Source organism: Toxotes jaculatrix, chromosome 9 (genome assembly GCF_017976425.1).
Source record: "Toxotes jaculatrix isolate fToxJac2 chromosome 9, fToxJac2.pri, whole genome shotgun sequence".
Taxonomy (NCBI): domain Eukaryota; kingdom Metazoa; phylum Chordata; class Actinopteri; family Toxotidae; genus Toxotes; species Toxotes jaculatrix.
Window position 1 is genome coordinate 1,205,692 of NC_054402.1, and position 10,097 is coordinate 1,215,788.

The following is a 10,097-nucleotide window of genomic DNA, read 5'->3' on the forward strand; positions in this document are numbered from 1 at the left end:
AGTCTGGGAGCAGAAGCTGAGCAGCCAGGTTAGGGTCAGGTTAGATTTATGTTCAGGTTAGGTTACAGGTTAGGGGCAGCCTAAGTAGTGGTGTGGTGTGTGTATTCGCACGGGTGTGTTTTTGGCAGGATGTGACTGCTTTCTGTGCCACTTCCTGTTTTGTCTCTTCTCCTCTGATTGGTCAGTTCTGTTCTGGTTGCTCATGTCGAGTGAAGAGTTGGCACAGCAGGTCAAAGCTTTAAAAATGGTTTCCCTCTTTGATCAGCAGCGGCTAAAAAAAGTGTAACACTCAGAACAGAGTCTTCTGTAAACATAAATACGTCTCAGTATGATTTAGAATATTTTGAATTTCATTAAAAACAAACAGGCTGCTCCGTCAGCTCGGCTGCAGCACTGGTTGGCGCTCAGTCAGGTTCAGAGCAGCAGGGTTAAATCTGCCTGCTGCCATCTTGGAAAATATAAGTTCCAGCAAATTAAAAGTGACTTGGTGAGATGTTCATGAAGAACATGAGAGGGGGGGGGTGCTGCCATGTTGGAGGAATAAACATGGTGTCTGCTATTTCAGACACCACCCAGTGCTGCGGGCACAGAAGCGGGTGGTGTCTGAAACACTTCATCTAACAGCTCACTGAGGGTGATCCACTTGTTCCATCACTAACTTAGAAAAATGAATCCTGATCTGCTGACCAAAGAAATGACCAGGCTGATCTGATGAATAGTCACAGTCAGTACTAACCGCCTGGACGTGCTTCCTGCGGCTGCTCCTCTCATCTAATGTAAGGAAGCAGCAGTGGGAAAAGTTCCATTCACATCTGCAGTAACTGTAGACGGATGTGATGCTGTGTAAAGACAGCACAGAGTAAACAGCGAGGCTGTTATCAGTCAGATAAAATTACACCCGATTACATTTATACATCCTTTTCCTGTGAATCCCTCAAACTTAGGAAAGCAATGTGAAGCCATCACTGGATGGTGAACGCCACCATTACCCACAGAAACTACGATGGATCCTGCTTTATAATCCAATCTTCAGACGAGGTGTTGAAGACAGTTCCTAACTTAATGCAGTTAATGAAATCACCAGTGTGAGGGCAGTGTATTTTCCCCAGGGCAGGTTAATGTGGCCACGCTTCTACACACTAACTGTACACAAATCAACATGCAATATATGAATTCACAGGTTGGACTGCTGTTAAAACGAAGCTATCCTTCGAAGCAGTCACACTGCTTCTCCAAAAGTCAACATCACCACTCGTCACCAACACTAAGTAAAAATGATGCTGAGAGAGTTTCACAGCTCTTGGATCCTTTAAATGTGTTAAACCTTGAGGAATAACACCAGAAATATAAGCAAAACAAACTTCCTTTACTTTGCGACAGAGAAATCACCGTTTTGGTCCAATAACAACATGCTGCAGGATAAAGTGCTGTAGCTTTCTTGTTGTATTAATCTGTTCATATCTCTGTATCAAAGGGTTAATATACTGACTGTTAAAGTGGTGCCAATCTGTATTATGTCAATGGATCAAATGGCTTTGTGTAATGTAAGAGGGATCGCTTGCAGTGATGAACCCACATTTTGGTCTTCCGGCCTTTAGCACTGTGGTTCGCTCTCATCAAGCTCATCTCCAGCCCCAGCATCAGCTGTTTTCACCAAGCAGGCTCAGATAAACCTGCTGCACACCACCCGCACACCGACACACAGAGTCAGAGACTGGCTGGTGATTAAACGATTAAACTGGAAAACATGAAGAAATATGTGGAGAAACATTTTGATCTGACTGAAACCCAAACACCTGCTGTGCCGGTGGTTTTGGTTGTTTTTGGTATTACACAGCGCTCTCCACACACACACACACACCCACACACACACCCAAGGAAAAACAAATTCATTACAGATACAGAATTTTTTAAATGAAGAACACAAGACTCCGATCAGCTAAAGTGCTGTCAAAAGAAGGCTGTGTTGCCGTGGGCTCAGAGGACGAGGAGCGGTTTCTAAACCACGTCTCAGGAGCAGAAACGAGGCCAAACACTTGGACTGAGCTAAGAAATCCCAGCATTCACAGTGGATGACTGAAAAAAAGAGCTTCTTACTGATGAACCCAGGTTTGATACAGAAGCAGAAGGATGAATGTAAGGAGAGGAACAGAAGAGACAACAATACAGCAGCGTATCAGACAGTGAAACAGGGAGGTGGGAATATTCATGATGCGTAAATCCCAGTTTTTCTTCCTCTAATCGATTTCAATGCTCCATTACTAAAACAATCTGTCAGTTCTTATTCAACATTTGTTCAGTTTTGGGAAAAACTTTACAACGAACTGTTTGAAGTAGTCTGCCTTATGCAGACTACTTCCTGCAGAGGGCGCTCTTAAAATTCATGCTCATCTTGACTGATTGCATGTCCCGTTAGCGAGCACAGAGGTGCTGATGGAATAACCAGGACACTGAACTGTCTGAGAAGCTCAGGCTGTTTGCCAGACACATCATATGGACCCAAATTTGTTTGAACAAATTACACGTCAGTTTATATTTGTTTGATAGTTTGAAAAAGCGACAGCCCTAATCAGTTCAACCACAGAGTGAGTCTGTGCTCACACAGACAACAGCGCATTAAAAACTTAACCCCTTACTGTCTGTCTGTCCGCTGCCACCCAGGGAGGAGCTGATCCAACCAGGCTCAAGATATGTTCAAAAAACACAGCGAGACGATGAGACTAAAAATGAAAAGACTTAAAATTCAAAAATCCAAAGTCATGATTTTACAGAAACAATCCATCTGAACCTTCATGCCAGCTCCAACAGTACACACACCCCTAACACAGCTTTCACATGGCTGTAACCTGGACCAACCAGACTGTAACCAAGGAGAAAGAAAAGTACGACAACCAGGGGACATTTTCTGCAAGAGGTCAAAACTAAACTTCAACCTTTTCAGCACACAGGAAATGAGAGATGAGAGTAGTGGGAAGAGGGAGAAAAATAATGTGAGAGACGGAGAAGGGGAGCGCCAAATGGATAGAGGAAAAAGAGAGGGTAAATTTAGATCCAGGAAAAAAAAAGAAAGAAGTAAAGGTAAAGATGCTGAAAATGAAAGGAAGAAGGGGAACAGGAAGGAAAGAGAGAATAAAATTAAAAGAGTCATTGATCTGGAGAAAATAAAGCAAGAGAGGAAAAGAAGGGATGGAAAAATGAAAGTGAGAAGTGGTGGATAGAGAGAGAGAGAGAGTGGTTTATGAAGGAATGAAGGAAGAAAATCAGAGAGGGTGAGATGGTTATCGACCGTCTGAAACTGGTCTAATGCTGCTACAGGTGCCACTGGAGACGTGTGTGTGTGTGTGTGTGTGTGTGTGTGTGTGTGTGTGTGGGTGTGGGTGTGGGTGTGTGGGTGTGTGTGTGTGGGGGGGGGGGCTCTTACAGGCCTAACAGTGTTTACAGACAGACAGGAGTGACCTCATCACGCCTGAGTGCATTTAGATGCGGCGTCAGACTGTCAGCAGTTACACACACACGCACGCACACACACACACACAGAAAAAGACAGTCCAACACACACTTCTGATCTCTGTGTCTCCCTCTGTCTCTTTCCTCTGTCCTGTCTTTTGTTTAAGTCTCCCTCCCGGCCTGCAGGACATCAGCTGTATCATTTCATCGACACCCAGAGACGTGCTCCATTACATTACAGCGGCTCACACTCCAGTGTTCTAGGAAGACCTTCATAGTTTGTTGACACCAGCATCCCTTTCTTCCATTTTAAGAAACGCACCAACAAACCATAATCTGTTTCACACAAGAAGTCTGGCAGCAGATGGTTTCAGTCGAGATTCAGGGCAAAGACGTCAAAGGAATTCCAGCTACGAAATGAATGAGTTCAAAGGCAGATCAGCCACCACAAGACTCCACTGTGGTTTGTGATGATCACACAGGATGTTCAACATCACGCCTGTCGATAATTCACCTTGTGTTGAGACGATGACGAGGCAGAAACAGGGTCACAAAATAATGTGCCAGGAATCTGGGTTGTATATTTGTGACCGGCTGATGCAGGAACTTCCTGGTGAGGTTGTGCTGCAGCAGAAGTTGAGCATGGTTCGACCTTTTTGGCTGAACAAACCTGTGTTGTCTCTGTTGTCCCCTGCTGTGTTGACAGACTGGCTTTCGTCTCTTTGTCCAAACTAAACAGGTGTGTTTTTAATACCAGCTGTCTGATTTCACTAAAACATCAGTGAGAGCAACAAAGAACTGGACCAGTGTGTTTGAATGAATGAGATAATAATGTGATTTTTCACTGTGAAACTCTGACACTCTCACACAGCTTGATACTCACTTTCATTAATTCTAGTTTCTGACCTGAAAACCTAACGATCTAATGATGCCGCTTAAAGACGTATTCGTTTCTCAGCCTTTGACTCATGACAGGAAAAGAATTAGCTGCTTCCAATTCATCACAGTCAGTCCATGAAGCGGTGGAGCAGTAAAATGTCACATCAGTCACGTCTGACAAGTTTCAGGAGCAAACAGGAAAGTTCATAGTTAACTGGTATTTCTGATGCACTGAAGCTGATTTCCGGGCAAACAAAGACAAAATTGTCTTATCACCGTGACAACAAACAAAGCAGCGGTTGGCAGGAGGTGCTGCTGCTGATGAAAATCAGCTCTCAACGGCAAAACAAAAGCAGAGTCGCCCACGAAAAAACACCACTAGATACTACACTCAGCACTGGCCTGTCCTCTGCGTGTGTGTGTGTGTGTGTGTGTGTGGACGGCTGGATCGGTGGGTGTGTCTCAAACCGCCGTCACCTTCACTGGCTCATGACTCATCCATCTAACTGAGAGACCAGAATCATGACACCTCTCAGCGTCGCTGGAACAACTATCCAATTAGGCGAGCCGTGAGCCTGCGGGCTGACGCTTCTCACTGCGAGCTGGACAAAAACAATCTGTCTGTCCATCCGTCACATCACTGTGTGTGTGTGTGTGTGTGTGTGTGTGTGTGTGTGTTTAGTTTTATGTAGACTATCCTGTTAGTTGACTTACGAATTAACAGCCGATAACTTCCCTGTTAGATTTATGAGTCATTAGGTTCATAGGTTCACTTCATGCAGGTTTCAGGGTAACGTGCCAACCTAACTGTACATAGTCACTGTAAAGTGAAAAGCATGCATCTCTTTTCAGGAATTAAACTCTGCTTTTAACAGTTTTTTAAGTGAGTAAATGCAGGTGTGATTTCAGCTCTTTGCCTCTTTTCGCTTCTTTTAGTTCATTAGTTTTGTGCTTCAGCTGCATGAAGACTGTGTGGCTGAGTCTTGTGGATGACATCAATCCTGTCTTATAGAAAACCATACAGCAGTGGTAGCAGCCGGTTTCCACGCATTGTTTTTCTTCCTCACACTGCAGCAGCTTGTTAAAGTTATCCCTGCAATCGGTTTCTCTATACGCTCTATAACAGAGAGCCACTCGCTGCTGAAAGAATATGTTTCGTGTAAAAACTGAACTGTGCCTGAACCACTGCACAAAAACGCTGGAATTCCTGTGACGGTGCATAAAACGTCACTTCACATGTGAATATAAAATGTAGCTTGGATCAAGCATGAAACGAAATCTGAGTTTTGTGATTTTACTGTTCACTGTTCAGATGATTGAGAAGTTTACAGCTACAGAAACCGTATTTCATTAACTACAAACTTTGCATGAAGACAGGACGCCGCTGTCGTCCGTCTCCTCTGGTTCGTTACAGAAACGAAGTCAAACAACTCAGAAAAGCCACAAAATCACTATTTGTCCATCGGTCCTTAAAAGCTACCTGAGGAAATCCCAGCGTGGGATCTGAAGCGACGCAGACGACGTCAAACTCCTTCACAACATTTCACAAATAACCAGACTCTGTGATTTTCACGACATCAGTGTCATGTTATGTTACAGCGTAATGTGATAATGCAGTGCAGTGCGTGGCGGTGCTCCTGTCAGGCTAGCTGTTAGCGTCGCTCTCCACCACTGCAGCAGTTCTGGCCCTTAATCACAGTGATTATTTAACCACAGAGGCTCTTAAGTGCTGCTTATCAGAACTTCTCTGGAGAGCAATTACACCATCACTGCTCTCTCTTTTACATTCACCCTCCTCTAAAGCTCTTTTTTTATCCTCTAGTCTCTTCCCCTCCATCCACCGCCCTTCTCTTGTCTCCCACTGCCCTCTCACCCTCTTCTTCTCCTTTCCCCTCGCCTGTTTTTCACTCTCTCTTTTGTAACGGTCTTTAAAAATTCAGTCTCTTGTCTTCTCTTTCCAGTTGTCCTGTTCTCCTCTCTTCTTGTCTCATCTCTTGACCTTGAATCTCTTTTCCTAATCACATTTTTTTTATTATGCAGCTATTAAAGTTTGAGTTATTTCACAGGATCAGTGAAAAGTTTGACCTGCTGGTGGCACTAGAGGAAAAGTCACAGCATCACCAGCAGAGTCATTAGGATTCACCATGTCACCACAGGTACAACAAATTTCATCTCAAATTCAAATTCCACAAACAGTGGAAAAACAGAGCACATTAAAAACTGCCATTCATTATTTAAAACAATGTTTCTACACACAGTTCAACACTGCATGTTGTCCTCAGGGACTGATGATACAGAGAGCTGTGGAGAACAGCAAGTCAAATGTTGGTCTACCAAACTTCACCCAAGGGTGAAGACATTCTTTTAAAGGTCACACCACTGTCTGACTCCTGAGGAGGACGGTGAACAAGGACCGAGGACAGAGATCTATCTGGGTTAGGGGTGAAGGAGGCGGAGGTGGTGTGTGTGTGTGTGTGTGTGTGTGTGTGTGTGTGTGTGTGTGTGTGTGTGTGTGTGTGTGTGTGTGTGTGTGTGTGCATGTGTGTGCGTGCGTGTGTGTGTGTGTGTGTGTTAGTGTGTACACGCAGCAGAAAGTTTCGTCTGTAGATTCATTAAACCACCAACTACAGAACAGCAGATGAAAAACCAACATCTGCTTAATCAAAAGAAATGTGAAGACTGTGTCACTGAAGAACAAATGTGATCATAAGTGTTTGGACAACGTCCAGTGCAGAGGACGGTTAAACGTGGACAAAATCGTATTTGTCAGAGACGACGTTAGAGACGGTATTTTGCAGCAGTGATGCCAAGATATTTCCTGAGGGACGACGTTTCACTCCCTGTGTCTCACACTGCTGTCTGAGTTTCATGTGTGTCTCCCCAAAGTGTTGGCCACGTTTTTATTTAGAAAACTGACATTCAGATAAGCATCTGTTCTGCTCTTTATATGTTATTATACGCTCATTTACTTTGATTTATTGTTTGCTATTTTTGCTCTCTTATTTATTTTTATATTTTTTTTATGCTGCTGTATCTCCGGTCATTATTCTATTCTCGTTTTCTGAAAAAAAAACGTGCAATTAGTGACATCATGTCACTAAGAGGCTACATGGAGCCATGAAGATAAACCAAGGCTACTGCTGTAAACAGGAATATAAATATAACAGAGTGAGTGAATGTAAAGCAGATTTTACAGGCAGGAAGAAAGAACAGAAAATCAACGGGAAAGGAACTGGCAGGTAAGTAAAGCTGGGGCTATTAGCTAACCACAGTCATCCTTCAGACCTGAAGGTCAGAGCCAAAACTGCCCAGATTATCTTTCCTATCAGGAGGTGTGTGTGTGTGTGTGTGTAGTCTGTATCACCTCATCACAGATTTGTTTTTACCTTTTATTTTTTTGTCAGTTACCAAATTGCATTTTCTTTGCCAGTGACTGTTTTTTGTGTATTTGCGGTGAAGTTCTGCCACAAAGCAAGTCAGAAGCTGAAAACTGAAAACACAGGAGGGACACAAAGATAAAGAGAGGAGGGGGCAGAACAGAAAAAAAGGAGAGGAGGACGGGGAGAGGGAGGAGAAAGGAGGGAAAGAGAAAACAGCGGAGACGGAGAACAGAAGGAGATTCTACTGATTTTAATATTACAACAGTTGGGGCTGAAAGCAAGAACTCTGTAGGAGGAACAGAAGATTCATTGTGCTGCCGGTGGTTTATGAAAAAGACCATTAAGGTGAAAACATTTCCCTGCAGCTCAGTGAAGCACGATGCTTTATCCTTCTCTCTCACCGCCTGAGGCGGCTCATCTGCTCGGCCATGTCACTATAACGTCTTATCAGGATAAAAACTCAATAGTTCTCTTAAGCCCTGCAGTGAGAGGAAACCTTTGGCTGCTGTTCATCCTTCCACACTTCCATTGTGTGATTATCCATCACAGTAAACATGAATCTCGGATCTGATTCGGCCAACGTTCATGTATCCACCTTAGAGTGGTAACTTTTCATTTCCAAGCCGTTTCCTTCCTGACAGGTGCATTAAGAAACATTAGACTCTCGCCAGGAAATAATACTTCATCACATGTCACTTTAAAAACTTCATGCTCACGTCCATACATTGTAATTCAGAGTATCTGTGAAAGCCCAGAGATTAGTGAATTTCAGGCTGTCCCACCACAGATCACAGCACAGCTACTACGACTGGATCAAACTCTAACCAACCAACCTGAGCCACAGACTGTCTGATCTCCTACAGACGGACTGACAGGCTGAAAACTCAAACTTCACTAACACAGGTAAAGACGCAGATCTGCAGGAACTCCTCCCACCTGGTGTAACACATAATGAACTAAAGGGTTCTGCACAGCACCGAAGCTGGTTCTGCTCTCCACATCTCCCTGGTCCCTGCACTGGGAATACACAGTGAGGGAGGTTCAGTGACACACACGGCTGATTTAGTTGTTCAGACTCGTGATTTATTAATCGTCTGCAGTCCAAACCCTCGGAGCTGTGACAGACACACATGTGCCTGCTGTACTGTAAATCCAACGCTGCCAGCTCAGCTCAATTTCCATCCTCTAATGCAATGCAACAAGTTAATGGGAGCAAAAAGCTGAGCCTGCTGGGAGAAGAGTGGAAGTGATGTCAGATGGAGAATACGAGCTGAGTTCAAAGTCAGGGGAAAGAGCAGAGGAGGCGTTTGTGTTCGGAAAAGAAAAAATATTCTTTGATGTCTTAAAGCTCCTCTGACAGTTTATTATGTACAGTAAGAACTTTATGTTCTGCTGCTGTGGAGTGTTTAATCCAGATTCTAAACACTGAAGCACTGTGTGACTGAATGTTACAGCATGTGAATAAGCTGCCATCCTGTCAGATCCATAGACAGACTGATAGATCGATAGATAATGTGTTTGTACCATATGATGTAACTGCAACATTCCTTTATTCCTTTATTCTGTCTCTGTATTATGCAAAATTCAATTAAAGACCACATTTAGAATTTATCATTGCTCTACATGAAACTAAGTTTTGCTGTAACTCACAGTATAATCACCAACGTGAAGCCAAGCAGTGAAAGTACATTTTGTAGATGTTGTATTTGTCTAAAAATCCATGTTATGCATGAAACACTCGAGCTCTTCATCCCTGCGATGAACAGAGCTGAACTCCAGTTTTCTACAGCAGGTGAGTTTCACTCACACTTCGCTCTGTGTGCAAAGGAAAGCGCAGAGGGCAGAGCAAAGACACCGCTCAGCGAAGGCACAGCGCTGTACTCACGTTCAGGTTCCCGGGCTGCTGCTGTCACCGTCCAAAAAACACACCGCGTTTATCCATCCAGAAGAAAGACAGAGCATCTCTTTTCATTTCATTCAACCTCCGCGAAAAACGCTCAGTGAAAGTGGTGATGGTCTGGTTCGCAAACAGCTCCCAGCGCGCTGAACGGTGCGAGCGGAGCGACTACTGCAGGCAGCCCGAGAGAGAGGGGAGGAGAGGGGGTGGGGAGGGGAGGAGGGGGGAGGAGAGGGGGTGGAGGGGGGAGAGAGGCGGCACCCAGCAAGGCTGTTACGCCCTCTGTGTCCTCTGTGTGTGTGTGTGTGCTGTAAAAATCTGTATCTTGGTAATTATTGTTTTCTCCTCCATAAACGGATATGGAGGTTTTACACACTGACAATAATAATAATAATAATAAAAAGAATAATAATAATAATAATAATAATAATAATAATAAGAAGAAGAAGAAGAAGAAGAAGAAGAAGAAGAAGAAGAAGAAGAAGAAGAGCCTA

The 10,097-nt window shown here is 43.9% G+C and overlaps 1 protein-coding gene across 1 annotated transcript in view; it reads right to left on the minus strand.

Moving 5' to 3' along the window:
• Positions 1 to 9,750, minus strand: part of gpr4 (G protein-coupled receptor 4) — a 34,118-nt gene extending 24,368 nt beyond the window's left edge. Inside the window, exon 1 of the mRNA XM_041047239.1 lies at positions 9,592 to 9,750. The gene's annotated coding sequence lies outside the window, so the exon portion shown is untranslated. The remainder of the gene's footprint in view (positions 1 to 9,591) is intronic.
• Positions 9,751 to 10,097: the final 347 nt, after the last annotated feature.